This window comes from Piliocolobus tephrosceles, chromosome 2 (genome assembly GCF_002776525.5).
Source record: "Piliocolobus tephrosceles isolate RC106 chromosome 2, ASM277652v3, whole genome shotgun sequence".
Classification (NCBI taxonomy): Eukaryota; Metazoa; Chordata; class Mammalia; order Primates; family Cercopithecidae; genus Piliocolobus; species Piliocolobus tephrosceles.
In genome coordinates, this window is record NC_045435.1 from 162886733 (window position 1) to 162904109 (window position 17377).

Consider the following 17377-nt stretch of genomic DNA (forward strand, 5'->3'; position numbering starts at 1 on the left):
AGAAAGAAAGAAAGACTTCAGAATTAGGAATGCATTCAGAATATCTGCGAGGGAAAGACAAACTTTCTGATATGAGCAATCCCATCATGGAACCAAAGCAAACCATTCAAGCAGGATTCTACGGTCATGAATGTAAAACAAGGAGTATACTAAAGGACGAGAAACTGGGATGTTTCTGAATCTGAGTGTTGGACCTGTCTATTCTTTGCCTGTGTTTGATTAGTGTTGTGTTTTTATTGTTGGTTTGGTTTTCATGTTTGCTCCGTTGTCCGGAAAAGCCAGCCAAGGAAGAAATACCTTCTAGAGTTCGGGACAGCTGGGCTCTGGCCCCAGTCCCCCAACCTCGTAAGCTGCCTCTGATTAAATCATTGTACTTCCTCTGGCCTTACTTTTTTCATTTGCAGAATGCATATTATACCCACTCGTCCTCCCAGGGAGACTGAGGAGAAAATGGAATATCGTGGGAGTACTTTGAAAATAATAAAGTATTATTGTATTAATGGAAAATGATTAGTACTGTTGCCATCAACCATGGCTATTAAAAATCTATTAATACAAATTAACCCTAAATCTGAGAAATGAAGTGAGTATAAATAAATAAATAATACCTCAATTAACAGGCATAAAGAATTTAAATCATTATGATTGAGTACCAGTTTTGTTCCTCTCACTTCTAGTTGAGTGTTCAGGTGAAGGGAAGGAACCCCTGACACTGTTTAATGGTATGAATCTTGCTGCTGAGAGAGCCAGCCTTTCACTTAACACACATGGTGCCCAAGGTACCTCATTCCCAAATCAGTCACTCTCTCCCTCCACCCAGCTTGCTCTTGTTCTGTTTCTCTCTCTCCTGCATACTTTCTAGCTTGCCAATAATTAAGTTCCTGAAATTCCATTGCTTCCTCATTAGGCTAAGGGCTAAAAAAGATTCAGTTCAGATGTTTGCAAAAGCAGCCCTGGTCACTCTAATGCTCTTTGGAGGCTGTTGGCTTTAATGGCCACCACACAAGGATAACCTTCTCATACAGCCCTCCTGCAAACTGGCTTTCTCCTGCTCATACAGTCCTTCTGCAAACTCGCTTTCTCCTCCTCATACAGTCCTCCTGCAAACTAGCTTTCTCCTGCTCCTACAGTCCTCCTGCAAACTCGCTTTCTCCTGCTCATACAGTCCTCCTGCAAACTAGCTTTCTCCTGCTCCTACAGTCCTCCTGCAAACTCGCTTTCTCCTGCTCATACAGTCCTCCTGCAAACTAGCTTTCTCCTGCTCCTACAGTCCTCCTGCAAACTAGCTTTCTCTCGCTCATACAGTCCTCCTGCAAATTCGTTTTCTCCTCATACAGTCCTCCTGCAAACTAGCTTTCTCCTCCTCATACAGTCCTCCTGCAAATCAGCTTTCTCCTCCTCATACGGTCCTCCTGCAAACCCGCTTTCTCCTCCTCACACAGTCCTCCTGCAAACCAGCTTTCTCCTCCTCATACAGTCCTCCTGCAAATCAGCTTTCTCCTCCTCACACGGTCCTCCTGCAAACTAGCTTTCTCCTCCTCATACAGTCCTCCTGCAAATCAGCTTTCTCCTCCTCATACAGTCCTCCTGCAAATCAGCTTTCTCCTCCTCATACAGTCCTCCTGCAAATCAGCTTTCTCCTCCTCATACAGTCTTCCTGCAAACCAGCTTTCTCCTCCTCATACAGTCCTCCTGCAAACCAGCTTTCTCCTCCTCATACAGTCCTCCTGCAAACTAGGTTTCTCCTGCCTAGCCTGAAGGCTGGATGCAGGAAGGAAGGACACCCCTGCATCCTTAGGGCTTAAATGAAATCCTTCAGGAGGTCTCGGCTCCTCTCCCAGACAAACTCTGTAAGGGCTCCACAGTGGGTTAATGGGAGCTCCATGCTTTTCAGAGTCAGTTACATGAACTTTTTCTAGCAAAATTTATAAGCATAGAAAGCAGGTTTTCTCATCACATGATATAATTGAGCCATAGCTGGTAAGAGTTGAGTTGTTTCTCCCAAGGCCCTCCCCCTCCCACAGTGTCTAGTTCCATCTGACTTACAAGAATCCTTACATGGACACACTATCCAAATTCTCATCCAATAAATAATTGTTTTCTTTTTCTTTCTTTCTTTCTTGATAGTACTGCTTAGTGGCTTAGAGCAGAACTTCTCAAACTTTAATGTGCGTGTTAATTGCCTGGAGATCTTGTTAAGATTCAGATTCAGAAGGTCTGGGGTGAGGTCTATGATTCTACATTTCTAACCAGCTTCCAAGGGATGCCTGTGCTGATGGTTGATGGCCCACAGTTCAAACAGCAAGGCTGTAGACACAGACTCATTGTGTGACCTTGGACCCGTTACTCCACCTCTCTGAATACTTCAGTCTATTTGTAAAATGGAGAAAATAATAGTTATACCTCCAAGAATTGTTGGGAGAATAGGCAATGCATGCAAAGATCTTAGCCCAGGGTATGGCACAAAATGTATAAAAGCGGGCTGTGCTTAAGATGGTGGTGGGTGAAGGGTAAAATAAAAGAGAGAGAACCTTCTCCCAAGTGGTCCTTTCCCCAGGGAGATATTTCAGAGAATCAGAAGAGCACATCTTTCAGGCTCAGCACTGTCTGACCTGAAAGTCAACTAATTCTACACCTCTAAATGGAGAGAATTGTAGCAAATGAACACAGCCTTGTGGGGCTGAGCAGTGAAGGATGCAGGCCTGTTTGCATATAGGGTAGACAGAGGACAACTGCTGACCCCTGTGCCCCACAGTTCACTGGGAAGGCAATCAGGAATTGAGCCCTTATTAAACAGCTTGGGGAGGCTTAGGCATGCAGGAGCCACTGAGCAGAGGTGGTCTTTGGTTATCCTGTGTGTGGTGAGCCCAGCGCTTTTAAACACCTTTTGGAAGATGAGCTTTTTGTTTGTCTAAAGTATTTGTGAATTACATATATTGATCAACACTCTTCAAAATACCTTGAGAATCAGAAGTCAGAGCACAGTGTGCCTGGCATCTGTGAAGAATTTCAGGGCAGGGGATGGGGCGCAGTGGAGTGGCGTGTGGAACTGGCCTTGGAAAGCTGACTGCTAGGGAGAAGTGGAAGGAGATGAGACAGCAGAGCAGAAGTGGCATACACAAGGTCTAGCATAAAAGGGGAACATTGAGGAAATCAGTTTGCATATAGAAGCAAGGATTGTGTGTTGAGCAAGATTAGTGTGTGGTTTCCTATTGCAACCGTACAAGGCACCACATGTGTAGTGACTTCAACGCAAGTTTATTATCTTACAATTTTGGAAGTCAGGTGTCTGAAATGGGTCTCTGGGGCTAAAATCAAGGTATTGGGAAGGCTGTGCTCCTTCTGGAGGCTCTAGAGGAGTTTCTGTTTCCTTGTACTTTCTAGTTTACAGAGGCTACCCACATGCCTTGGCTCATAGCCCCTTTCATCTTTAAGGTCAGCCACTGCGTTATTCAACCTCTGCTTCCATCATCACATCATATCTGACTCTCCTGCCTCCCTCTTTAATTGTGAGGACCTTTGTGTGGCACTGGACCCACCTAGATGGTCCAGGATACTCTCCCCATTTCAAGATTCTTCATTTAATCACTTCTGAAAAGTCCCTTTTGCTGCTTAAGTACAGTCATGTGCCACATAACTACGTTTCTGCATATACGAAGGCAATCCCATGAGATTATAATACTGTAGCACCATTTTACATTTTTTATATTTACTTTTGTCTAAATAAACACATACTTATCATGTTACAACTGCCTACAGTATTTGGTACAGTAACATCCTGTATAGGTCCATAGCCTGGGAGCAATAGGCTGCATCCTAGAGCCTAGGTGTGTAGTGGGCTATGCCATCTAGGTTTGTGTGAGTGCACTCTATGATGGTCCACAATCATGACATAACTGAAGGACACATTTCTTAGAATGTGTCCTTGTTGCTAAGCGATGCATGACTGTAACATCTTCACAGGTTTCAGAGATTAGGACATGAACCTATATGGGAGCCATTATCCTGACAACACAATAGGAATGGCCTTCATGTGCCAGCTCTCCAGGATGTTGTTGGAAATTCAACTTTTTAAGAAAATTTCTTAAAAGGAACAAAATTATTATCCAAGAGTTGAAGATAGAAGAAAAAAGAAGTTTTCATGATTCGGCTATAGCCCCTAGTTTATAAGTAGAAGTTTACCCTCACATGAGGACCTAGGACCCACAGTATGTGGCATAGTGGTGGGGTCTGCTTCCAAGGGGACCCCTCAGGAAGAGCTGCAGGAAAGACATTTACAGGTGATGAGGACCTTTGAGAGCCTGCCATCTTCAGCCTCCCCTTTCTCTTCTCAAAACTGCCTGCCCCTTAGCAGATAAATCCACAAAATCCCTTAGAACCTCAGGCATAAGAATCAATGCCCTCTGAAATAGTCTTCAGTCTGAGCATCTCATCCACTTCTGCCAGATCACTAGAGAGGGAGCCTACAAGGCTTTGCAGGCAGTTCTGAGGTTCCAGCTCTTCTTAGCTTTCTCTGTGTGGAGCAGGGCGCCTGATACATGGCAGACTCCGTGCATATTTAGTTAACAGATGAATGAATGAATGAGGTTTATGGACTCTTTCATGAGAGCCTTTATTGTCATTATTTAACAAGGGGTCCTCCTTGCAAAAATAGCACTTTCTGAACACATACAACATCTTAGAAATTACTAATATTATATAGGATTCAAGGAATATTTTTCTCATGCCAAATAAGAGGTGGTGCTCCACTATTCTGACCACTGCTTTTTCTGTCATAGCGAGTAATGGCATCAAATGCAGTGAACACTCTGAGCATTTTTATGCCCCTAGCCCTGCATTTGAGAGCCATAGGGTGGAACAAGAGAAGACCGAAACAGAGTCCTGGACTCTGAGGCCTTCCCAGTCTTGTTCTAAGACTGTATAATCTGGTTCCTGAACAGTGCAGGTTGGATGGAAGTCATGAGGAAGAACGAGCCACACTGATCTCAGTAAACATGGAAGGTCATTTATATTCACATTTTCTTACATCCACAATCACACCAAAGCTTGGAACCAGCACATGCTTTGCCTGTTATTGGCACTCACAAAGTCTATCCTGAGTGACTCATCAGAACCTAGCATGAAAGTATGAGGACTATTCCACCTTCTGTCCAGAGCCAGAGAAAGGTGGCAGGAGGGATGCTTTTGTGTTTATGGCATTTGTTTTGATTTTGTTTGGGAGGGGAAAGAGTATTACCGGATTTTAATCAATTAGTTTCCAGAGCTTTATATGAGACCAAAACTCAAGTGAAAATTCCGCTTGGCAAATATCCATAACAACCTGTGCTTAAAAGATCTTAGATATCCTAATGGATTTAAAACTGCAACTGTTCTTCAAGTATTTCTACAAATTCCCCCAAACTTAACAGACTAACCTGTAGTTCAAAGAAAGTATCCTTTTTTTTTTTTGGCTGTGGAATTCCAAGCCTGTTGACAAGCCTTCTCTTGAGGCCCCTGTGAAATGCAAATTGGCCTTTCTGCAGAAATCATTATGCAAGGGGAGCAGGTGATCTAGATGTGGCTGGAATGGGTTTGTCTTTTCTAGAGCAATGATGTGATGTTCACGGCATGACCCAACTGATGGCCTTTAATTTCATTCAGTGGCTCTGAATTCCACCAGAACAAGATTGGTTTGGGAAGCCCCTGTGATGAAAGTTCTGTACTGGGGCTCCATTATGAATGCACACTGTTCTTCTCTGCCACTCCCCCACAGAGCAATCAGATACACACACAGGCAGTCACGTGGTTGAAGGAGAGTCCCGTTACCATAGAGCTGCTGGTTTACACAGCCAGTAGCTGAGGCAGTCCCCTGTGAGCTCTGAGATGTGGGATATGCTTTCTCGCCAGCACGTGCTGTTTTTCTGTAGGTGGAAACACCCAATTCCATTCAAGATCAGTTCACTTCTCCAAAGGAGCAGCATTTATTATTTGAATTATTTAGGGAAGGCTTATTTACCATCACTGAGATATAAGATATGTCAACTAAATTATAATTATGTTTCTCTTAAGATATCCACTGAGATTACTATTTTATTTTTTTAAACTTGCAAGGAGGATTCCACCTCTGTTCTCCTAGAGACAGGCTGTATTTATGGATGGCCAGCCTCAATATTCTGAGGCAGAATGAAAAATTAATTTTCTTCAAATACATTACTGAGTAGTTAACTGCATCTCAGCAACCTATTTGTTTAATACACTGGAGTCCTCTTCAAAGAGCCTACGATTTATTCTCACCTTCGCCAAGAACTTCTTTTGAACACACATTCCTGAGGACAGCAAAACAGGATTTCTGGGCTCCATCCCTGCCACTAACAAGCTGTTTTATCTTGAGCAAGTCACTGGCACTCTCTGAGCCACAGAAAAACTGGCCTAATAATCTGGGAGATCCTCCCACCTACTCTTCTGCAGCTGCCCACAAATACCGGCATCCATGGTGGGAAGAGAGTTCCGTGTAATCAGTCTCTGCTATTTATCTGCCTAGGAAAGAATGAAAGGAGAAATTCAGCATGGAAAGAAACATTTTGCATGAAAGTATTCTCTCTCTCATTCCTCTCATTAATCTTTGCTTCCCCTGGCAAGTCCCTAAGAAGCGGGTAAAGCCATGTCAGGAGATGCCTCCCTCCTTCTGCTCTTTCTTCTCTTTGCCTGAGTGCTCTAGGACCATTTCTTTTTCTCCTTTACACAGCATGAATCTTCCCTTGCCTCTCTTTCTTCACACTCCCCTCCTTATGATGCTGCCCTGGACCCCCAGAGTCCTTCAAGCCCTCCCCTCACCTTCTCTTTGGGATGGTAATTTAGCACCGGGTACCCAGGATTTGATCCCCTTGTGGCTAAAAGGCTCTGTGCCCAGTAACAGAGTAAGAGCCTGGGAGGACGGGTGAGGCTCTGCAGTACATGACCACCATTCATCCATCCACTCCCCCTCCACGTTCTTATTTGTGACCGACATTTCTTGTGCACCTACCTCCTACCTGGAGGTGTGGAAGTGGATGTGGTTCTTATCCTTGTGGATCAAGGAGTCCAGAGCTGGCTAACCAATGGAAGAGCCATTAGTCACGTGCGACTGTCAAGCACTTGAAATGTGGTAGTCCAAACTGAGGTGTGCTGCTAGGGTAAAATCCATGATGGAGTGCAAAGAGTCCAAAGCAATGTAAAATATAATAATTTTTAATATTAATTACATGTTGAAGTGATAAATGGCTATATTGGACTAAAGTATTAAATTCACCTGTTTATTTTTTCTTTTCTAATATGGCTACTGGAAAATGTAAAATGACATGTGTGTCTTGAGTATGTGAGGGACCAGGATGGACAGGGAATGGTACAGGCTGGTTGCAATCACACTAGTCCAGATGGGGTGATGAGGAACATTGGGGGTAGAGCCTTTTCCTGGACTGGGCAGAGTGAGGGAAGAGGGCTCATGCCAGGAACCATGTAAGTATTATAACTTAGGGCCGTGAGTTAAAGAAGGAATGCCAGGAGTAACACCTACTCCTTTTAGCACTTACAAGGTAAGCCAGTGTTCTAAGTGTTTTACATGTATTAACTCAATCATCACAACCCCTCAAGGTAGTTACCATTGTTATCATTTCTGTTTTTGAAAGAACTGAGGCACAGGCAGGAAATGTAACTCTCCTGAGATCACGCAGTCAGGACATGATCAAATCAGAATTTGAATCTGAGGGGTCGGGCTCCACAGGCTCAGCATGGAACTGTGCTATGTATAGCCTCCCTCCAAGGTTGGAATGGGCATCCCCACAGTTTGGGGTGAGGTAGACTCACTAGTGTGCTAATAGGAGCAGGGGTAGGAGAAGGCACCTGCCCTCTACCCCTGTAGCACAAACCCACCCTTTGCTTCTGTGCCACAGGGCGCTGCCTCTGCTTGTTCTGTCTGCCTTGAATGCTCTGACATTTGTCCTCACCCTTTCCTTCACCAGCACTTTCTGATCTCCAAAACTAGGTAAAATATCTCTATTATGGACTTGTACAACACCTTGTACCTCTACTTATAGGATGTCTTATAGACATAAAGTTACATTTATTTACATGAGTGTTTTTCTGTCACCTAAGGGGAAAAGCTATGTCTATATTTGCCCACTTTCTATATTCAGCACCTAACATAATGTGTGACCTGGTACCAATAAATACCTATTGACTAAATAATCAATTCTTCCTGCAAGGTAGGTTTTCTACCTATTTTATCGATGAAGAAACTACACTCAGCAAGTTTAAGAAACTTGCCCCAAGTTCCAATCCCAAGTAAGTGGATCGAGCTGAAATTTCCCCTGAGCCAACTCACTTCAAAGCCGCTACCTTTCAGTGGAAATCCAAAGAGGTGCTGCTATCCCCAGAATGTGCATGGAAGCCAGAGACTAGTGAGGAGACCTGTGCAACATGCATTGGCCCCTCCCTAGCTAGAGTCTTATCTTACTCATATCTGATGACTTGTACCCTTCTTCCTTCTCCCCATGAGGCCCTCATGTTCTGTCCAAAACCCTCTGTGTCTGCCAGGGACTTCTCAACTCTTTTTCTTGGACAGATGGCACTGCTGAGTTTGCTCAGATTCCAAGGATTTGGCACAGACATGGCCTTATCCCCAGGAACACATTTCTGGTTTCCAAGCTGGACCCTCGTGTTCTCCTTTTCTACAAGAATCATTTCCAGGGTTGCTAGCTCTTAATGCAATCATTTGTTCATTCATGCAGTCAGTCAGTTGATCTGGCAATACTAATTGTTGAATGGCTGTCATATCCCTTATACTTACCTTGAGAAGCTCAGAGGCTTTTGCAGGAGGGGTTAGAACCCATAGGATGAGACCTCAACCCCATCCTAAAATGACTCACTTTGAAGACAATTCCTATTTGGAGGCAAGCGATCTGGTTAGTCTTTGTGCAGTTTATTGTGTTCAGAGAGGGAACACATGAGAAGAAATATTCCCTTTCCTAATTGCCAGATTTAAGATGTGCTTTGTGGCCTGCTCAAATATTAAACTCACTCTGTACATGGGCACTTACAACCCGCAAAGGACAGGCTGTGGCTGGGCCTCTGCAGCTCTGAATCTGTGCCCAGGGCCCTGACAGATGTCAGCTGGTTCAGGAAATTCATGAGGAAAATATCCTCAGATGAATTCTGTGGCATGTCCTGCAATCAAAAACCTGGGAGCAGGAAGAAAGCTTGGCGGGCTTAAGAGAGGGTTTTGCTTTTTTGCCCTTTTTTTTTTTTTTTGATGGGGGGCTCACAGATAAGAGGAGTCTTCATGCTCAAAATGAGAGGCAGGAACAAATACGTCAGCAGAGGGAGGGAAGCTTTGAAATGGGGGTAGGAAGAATGGTGAGAGAGACTGGCATTTGCTAGAAAGTGGGAAGGGGCTGGCTAGAGTCTGTTTTGTTCACTGTCACATCCCCAGTGCCTGGGAAGTACCTGGAACATAGTGGGTACTCAATAAATACGTGTGAATGAATTGAGTGAATTTCACAGCATGTGTCATCTAGGAGTTTTTGTTCCCTGAGATAGTCATAGGTACCTAGCAGGAGGACAAATATGGTCCAAAAATTTGATAAACAGTCTAGTCTGTTCTCCACCTTAGCATATTATAGTCTCTGAGAGGTTCTCAAAGTTAACCACAGCAAAACTACCTGGAGGGCTTATTGAAATACAAATGGCCAAGCCCTACTGGAGTTTCTGATTCCACTGGTCTCAGATGAGGCTGGAGAGTTTGAATTTATAGCAAGTTCCCAGGTGATCCTGATGCCCTGGTTCAGAGACCACATTTTGAGAACCCCTGTTTTGAGGAATCCCGCTGAAAGAAGCCTGATGGACTGTTAAATGAAGCTTTTCCAAAGAATTTTTTACTCTGGACCCCTTTGTTCATGGTTTATCTTGCAAGACAATCAGCATCTCAGTGGGGAAAGGAAGCCTGAAAGGGTCTGAGGTGAACATTTCCCCAAGCAATACTGAATGGGGGGCCTCATCTCCTCCTGGCATGTCCCGCTCCTGCAGGAGCCAGCACAGGCAATGCACAACCCCCACTTCGTTGAGAGTGGATTTTCTGCCCTAACCTCTGGCTCTCACATCAACACTGCCCTACCTCTGTGGGGGTTTGTGGAATTTGCAAATCAGCCCCAGGCTGGGTAAGGGGAGAAGCTTTGAATTAGATAAGAGACTAACTGAAGTGGACTTTTTAATATAGATCCTCCTCAACTTATAATGGAGTTGTTTTCCAATAAACCCATCATAAGTTGAAAATATCATAAATTGATAATTTAATACACTTAAGCTACTGAACATCAAAGCTTAGCCTAGTCTACCTTACACGTGCTCAGAACACTTACGTTAGCCTCCAATTGGGCAAACCATCTAACACAAAGCTTCCATTTTATAATAAAGTGTTAAGTATCTCATGTAATTTATTGAATACTATATTGAAAGTCAAAAACAGAATGGTTATGTTAGTACTGAAAGTACAGTTTCTACTGAATATGTATTGTTTTTGCTCCATTGTAAAGTTGAACAATTATAAGTCAGGGATCATCCATACATGAAAACAGTGACTTGAGACACTAACAGATCTGCCAAGGTGTCATCTAAGGGTGGAAAGGGAGATCTGATTGACGCTGCTTAAGGGCAGTGGTGAGAAAAAAAGAGAAAAAAAAAAAACCCTGCTGATTATGTACGCAAAAATCACAGCATGGTGCTAGAGTGCTAGGTACATCATCAGTGCATAATAAAGACGTGCTTACTTTCCCCAGCGATGAGGTTAAATCCTCGTGCAAAGCAAGTCTTGATTTACATGATCTAAACACACATTACAACGATGGTCTTTCAGGATTGTTTTGGGGATTTGCCCAAATGTTGCTCAACCAAATTTCAAATGAGGGTGGTCTCTTTGACACAGGCTACCTTTCACGTTTCCTGCTCCCTAGCACTCCAGCACCCTGAGTCAGCTGTCACTTTTTGACAGGAGGCCCAGCAGGTGCTTTCTGAGCTGTCATGATTACCTTCCAGTGAAAACACACTGCACTTCTTGCTGCCAGTTTGGAAGTGCAGGCAACCTCCTGGGAAGATCTTGAATAGATTTGCAAATGAGAGTAACATCTTTGCCCTGGCATAAAGTTGATCTGGGTGCTAACCAAAATCTCTTTTTTTTTTTCTTCAACTTAAAATAAAAGTTCAGGGGTACATGTGCGTGATGTGCAGGTTTGTTACCTATGTAAAGATGTGCCATGGTGGTTTGCTGCACAGATCATCCCATCACCTAGATATTAAGCTCAGTGTCTGTTAGCTCTTCTTTCTGATGTTCTCCCTCCCCTGATCCCACCCCCTTCAACAGGCCCCAGTGTGTGCTGTTCCCCCCACCATGTGTGTCTATGTGCTCTCATCATTCAGCTCCCACTTAGAAGTGAGAAGATATGGTGTTTCGTTTTTTGTTCCTGTGTTAGTTTCCTAAGGATAACGGCTTCCAACTTCATCCATGTCACTGCAAAGGACATGATCTCATTCCTTTTGTGGCTACATAGCATTCCATGGTATATATGTACATTTTCTTTATCCAGTCTATCATTGATGGAAATTTAGATTGATTTCATATCTTTGCTATTGTGAATAGTGCTGCAGTGAACATACATGTGTATGTATCTTTATAATAAAATGATTCATATTCATTTGGGTATATATGCAGTAATGAAATTGCTGGGTCAAATGGTATTTCTGCCTCTAGATCTTTGAAGGAATCACCACACTGTCTTCCACAATGGTTGAACTGATTTACGCTTCCACCAATAGTGTAAAAGCATTCTTTTACTCTGCAAACTGTGCCAGTATCTGTCATTTCTGGAGTGTTTTTTTGTTTTCTTTGTTTTTGTTTTTGTTTTTGTTTTTTTGAGACAGAGTCTTGGTCTGTCGCCCAGCATGGAGTGCGGTGGTGCGATCTGGGCTCACTGCAAGCTCTGCCTCCTGGGTTCATGCCATTCTCCTGCCTCAGCCTCCCAAGTAGCTGGGACTCCAGGTGCCTGCCACCACGCCCGGCTCTTTTTTTTTTTTTTTTTTTTTTTGTATTTTTAGTAGAGACGGGGTTTCATCATGTTAGCCAGGATGGTCACTATCTCCTGACCTTGTGACCCGCCCACCTCTGGACTTTTTAATATTAGCCATTCTGACTGGTGTGAGATGGTATCTCTTTGTGGTTTTGATTTGCATTTCTCTAATGATCAGTGATGCTGAGCTTTTTGTGTGTGTTTCTTGGCCACAAGTATGCCTTCTTTTTTATTATTATTATTATTATTTTTTTATTATACTTTAAGTTCTAGGGTACATGTGCATAACGTGCAGGTTTGTTACATATGTATACTTGTGCCATGTTGGTGTGCTGCACCCATCAACTCGTCAGCACCCATCAATTCATCATTTATATCAGGTATAACTCCCCAATGCAATCCCTCCCCCGTCCCCCCTCCCCATGATAGGCCCCAGTGTGTGATGTTCCCCTTCCCGAGTCCAAGTGAACTCATGGTTCAGTTCCCACCTATGAGTGAGAACATGCGGTGTTTGGTTTTCTCTTCTTGTGATAGTTTGCTAAGAATGATGGTTTCCAGCTGCATCCATGTCCCTACAAAGGACGCAAACTCATCGTTTTTTATGGCTGCATAGTATTCCATGGTGTATATGTGCTACATTTTCTTAATCCAGTCTGTCACTGATGGACATTTGGGTTGATTCCAAGTCTTTGCTATTGTGAATAGTGCCGCAATAAACATACGTGTGCATGTGTCTTTGTAGTAGAATAATTTATAATCCTTTGGGTATATACCCAGTAGTGGGATGGCTGGGTCATATGGTACATATCTATCTAGTTCTAGATCCTTGAGGAATTGCCATACTGTTTTCCATAATGGTTGAACTAGTTTACAATCCCACCAACAGTGTAAAAGTGTTCCTATTTCTCCACATCCTCTCCAACACCTGTTGTTTCCTGATTTTTTAATGATTGCCATTCTAACTGGTGTGAGATGGTATCTCATTGTGGTTTTGATTTGCATTTCTCTGATGGCGAGTGATGATGAGCATTTTTTCATGTGTCTGTTGGTATGCCTTCTTTTGAGAAGTGCCTGTTTATGTCCTTTGCCCACTTTTTAATGTGATTTTTTTTTTCTTGTACGTTTGCTTAAGTTCCTTGTAGGCTCTGGATATTACACCTTTGTCAGATGGTTAGATTACAAAAATATTCTCCCATTCTGTAGGTTTTCTGTTTACTATGATCATAGTTTCTTTTGCTCTGCAACTCTTTAATTAGATCTCATTTGCCAATTTTTGCTTCCATTGCAATTGCTTTTGGTGTTTTCGTCATGAAGTCTTTGCTCATGCCTATGTCCTGAATGGTATTGCCTGGGTTTTCCTCCAGGGTTTTTACAGTTTTGAGTTTTATATTTAAGTCTTGAATTCATATTAAGTTAATTTTTGCATATGGTATAAGGAAGGAGTCCAGTTTCAGTTTTCTGCATATGGCTAGCCAGTTCTCCCAGCATGATTTATTAAATAGGGAATGCTTTCCCCATTGCTTGTTTTTGTCAGGTTTGTCAAAGATCAGATGGTTGTAGGTGTGTGGTCTTATTTCTGACTTTTCTATTCTGTTCCATTGGTCTATGTGTGTTTTGGTTACCAGCACCATTCTGTTTTGATTACTATAGTCTTGTAGTGTAGTTTGAAGTCAGATAGTGTGATGCCTCCAGCTTTATTCTTTTTCTTAGGATTCCCTTGGCTATTTGGGCTCTTTTTGCTTCCATATAAATTTTAAAATCGTTTATCTAATTCCATGAAGAATGTCAATGGTAGTTTCATGGAAATATCATTTAATCTACAAATTACTTTCAGCAGTATGCCCATTTTTAAGATATTGATTCTTCCTATTCATGATCACGGAATGTCTTTTCATTTGTTTGTGTCATCTCTAAATTCCTTGAGTAGTGGTTTGTAATTCTCTTTGAAGAGGTCCTTCACTTCCCTTGTTAGGTGTATTCCCAGGCATTTTATTATTTTTTGTGGCAGTTGTAAACGGGAATTCATTCAAGATTTGGTTATCCGTTTGCCTGTTGTTGGTGTATAGGAATGCTTGTGATTTTTGCACATTGATTTTGTATCCTGAGACTTTGCTGAAGTTGTTTATCAGCTTAAGATGCATTTGAGCTAAGATGGTGGGATTTTCTAGATATAGGATCATGTCATCTGCAAGCAAAGATAACTTGACTTCCTCTCTTTCTATCTAAATACCTTTCTTTCTTTCTCTTGCTTGATTTCCTGGGCCAAACTTCCAATACGATGTTGAATAAGAGTGGTGAGAAAGGGCATCCTTATCTTGTGCCAGTTTTCAAGGGGAATGTGTCCAGCTTTTACCCATTCAGTATGATATTGGCTGTGTGTTTGTCATAGATGGCTGTTATCATTTTTAGGTATGTTCCTTCCATATCTAGTTTATTGAGAGTTTGTTTTGTTTTGTTTTTTTGAGATAGAGTCTCACTTTGTTGCCCAGGCTGGAGTGCAGTGGCACGATCTCGGCTCACTGCAAGCTCCGCCTCCCATGTTCACACCATTCTCCTGCCTCAGCCTCCTGAGTAGCTGGGACTATAGGTGCCCACACCACGCCTGGCTAATTGTTTGTATTTTTTAGTAGAGACAGGGTTTCACCATGTTAACCAGGATGATCTCGATCTCTATTGAGAGTTTTTAACATGAAGTGATGTTAAATTTTATCAAAGGCCTTTTCTGCCTCTATTGCGATAATCATGTAGTTTTTGTCTTTGGTTCTGTTTATGTGATGAATCATATTTTTAAATTTGCATATGTTGAACCAAACTTGCATCCTGGAGATGAAGCCAAGTTTATCATGGTGGATAAGCTTTTAGATGTGCTGTTGTATTCAGTCTGCCAGTATTTTATTGAGAATTGTTGCATCAACGTTCATCAAGGATATTGACCTGAAGCTTTTTTTTTTTTTTTGTGTCTCTGCCAGATTTTGGTATCAGGATGATGCCAGCCTCATAAAATGACTTAGGCAGGAATCCCTTCTTTTCAATTGTTTGGAATAGTTTCAGTAGGAATGGTACCAGCTCTTCTTTGTACCTCTGGTAGAATTCAGATGTAAATCTGTCTGGGCCTGGGCTTTTTTTGGTTGGTAGGCTATTTATTACCGCCTCAATTTCAGAACTTGTTATTGGTCTATTCAGGGATCAATTTCTTCCTGGTTTGGTGTTGGGATCTAGTTTATGTGCATGCTGGAATTTATAGTATTCTCTGATGGTTGTTTGCATTTCTGTGGGGTCAGTGATGACATTCCACTTATCATTTCTGATTGTGTCTATTTGATTCTTCTTTTTTTCCTTGTTAGTCAAGCTAGCAGTCTATTAATTTTTTCAAAAGGCAGTTGCTGGATTCATTTATTTTTTTTGAAGGGTGTTTCATGTCACTATCTCCTTCAGTTTCACTCTGATCTTGGTTCTTTCTTACTTTGAATTTTTTATATTTTTGTATATTTTTTTCATTAGGTTTTTGGAGAACAGGTGGTGGTTACATGAGTAAGTTCTTTAGTGTTGATTTTTGTGATTTTGGTGCACACATCATCCAAGCAGTATACATTGTACCCAATATGTACTCTATTTCTCACACCCTTCACACCCCAAAGTCCATTGTGTCATTCTTATGCCTGTGCATCCTCATAGCTTAGCTCCCACTCATGAGTGAGAACATATGATGTTTGATTTTCCATTTCTGGGTTACTTCACTTAGAATAATGGTCTCCAATTCCATCCAGGTTGCTGTGAATGCCATTATTTTGTTCCTTTTAATGGCTAAGGAGTATTCATACATATACTACAAATACATATACTACAATTTCTTTATCCACTCGTTGATCGATGGGCATTTGGGCTGGTTCCATATTTTTGCCACTGCAAATTGTGCTGCCATAAACATGTGTGTCAAGTATCTTTTTCATATAATGACTTATTTTCCTCTGGGTAGATTCCCAGTAGTGGGATTGCTAGAAGAAATGGTAGTTCTACTTTTAGTTCCTTGAGGGATCAGTACACTGTTTTCCATAGTGGTTGTACTAGTTTATAGTCCCACCAGCAGTATAAAAGTATTCTCTTTTCACCACATCCATGCCACCATGCCAACATCTAATTTTTTAAATATTTTTATTATGGTCATTCTTGCAGGAGTAAGGTGGAATTGTATGGTGGTTTAGATATTAGGGTGATACTAGCTTCATAGAATGATTTAGGGAGGACTCCCTCTTTCTCTATCTTTTGGAATAGTTTCAGGATGATTTGTATTAATTCTTTGAAAGTATGGGCTGGGTGCAGTGGCTCACACCTGTAATCCCAGCACTTTGCGAGGCTGAGGTGGGCAGATCACGAGGTCAGGAGATCGAGACCATCCTGGCTAACACAGTGAAACCCTGTCTCTACTAAAAAAAATACAAAAAATTAGCTGGGTGTGGTGGCGGGCACCAGTAGTCCCAGCTACTTGGGAGGCTGAGGCAGGAGAATGGCGTGAACCTGGGAGGCAGAGCTTGCCATGAGCCGAGATCCCGCCACTGCCCTCCAGCCTGGGCAACAGAGCAAGACTCCATCTCAGAAAAAAAAAAAAAAAAAAAAAACTGATAAAATTCAGCTATGAATCTATTTGGTCCTGGACTTTTTTTGTTGGCAGTTATTTTTATGACCATTTAAATCTTGCTGCTTGTTATTGGTCTGTTCAGAGTTTCTATTTCTTCCTGGCTTAATCTAGGAGTGTTGTATACTTCCAGCAATTCATTCATCTCCTCTAGGTTTCCTAGTTTATGCACATAAAGGTGTTCATAGTAGCCTTGAATGATCTTTTGTATTTCTGTAGTATTGGTTATAATATATCCTGTTTCATTTCTAATGAAGTTTCTCTCTTCTTTTCTTGGTCAATTTTGCTAATTGTCTATCAGTTTTATTTTTTTCCCCAAAGAACCAGCTTTTGGTTTCATTAGTTTTTTTTATTTTTTGTTTGTTTGTTTGTTTTGTTTGTTTCAGTTTCATTTAGTCAACTCTGATCTTTGTTATTTCTTTTCTTCTGCTGGGTCTCAGTTTGGTTTGTTCTTGTTTCCCTAGTTCCTTGAGGTGTGACCTTAGATTGTCCATTTGTGCTCTTTCAGACTTATTGATGTAGGCATTTAATGCGATGAAGTTTCCTTTAGCACTGCCTTTGCTGTATCCAAGAGGTTTCGATAGGTTGTATCACTATTATTCAATTCAAAAAAAAAAATTTAATTTTCGTCTTGATTTCATTGTTTACCCAACAACCATTCAGGAGCAGGTTA

At 41.9% G+C, this 17377-nt stretch overlaps 1 protein-coding gene and 1 long non-coding RNA gene across 2 annotated transcripts in view; one reads left to right on the forward strand and one right to left on the reverse strand.

The window, feature by feature from the left end:
* Positions 1–17377, forward strand: part of CLSTN2 (calsyntenin 2) — a 637108-nt gene that overhangs the window by 568894 nt on the left and 50837 nt on the right. The window lies entirely within an intron of this gene.
* LOC111526424 lies at positions 5967–9129 on the reverse strand. Its single transcript, XR_002726359.1, has 2 exons — positions 7004–9129; positions 5967–6516 (listed from the first exon to the last, which is right to left on the reverse strand). It is a non-coding gene; the product is annotated as an uncharacterized LOC111526424 (long non-coding RNA).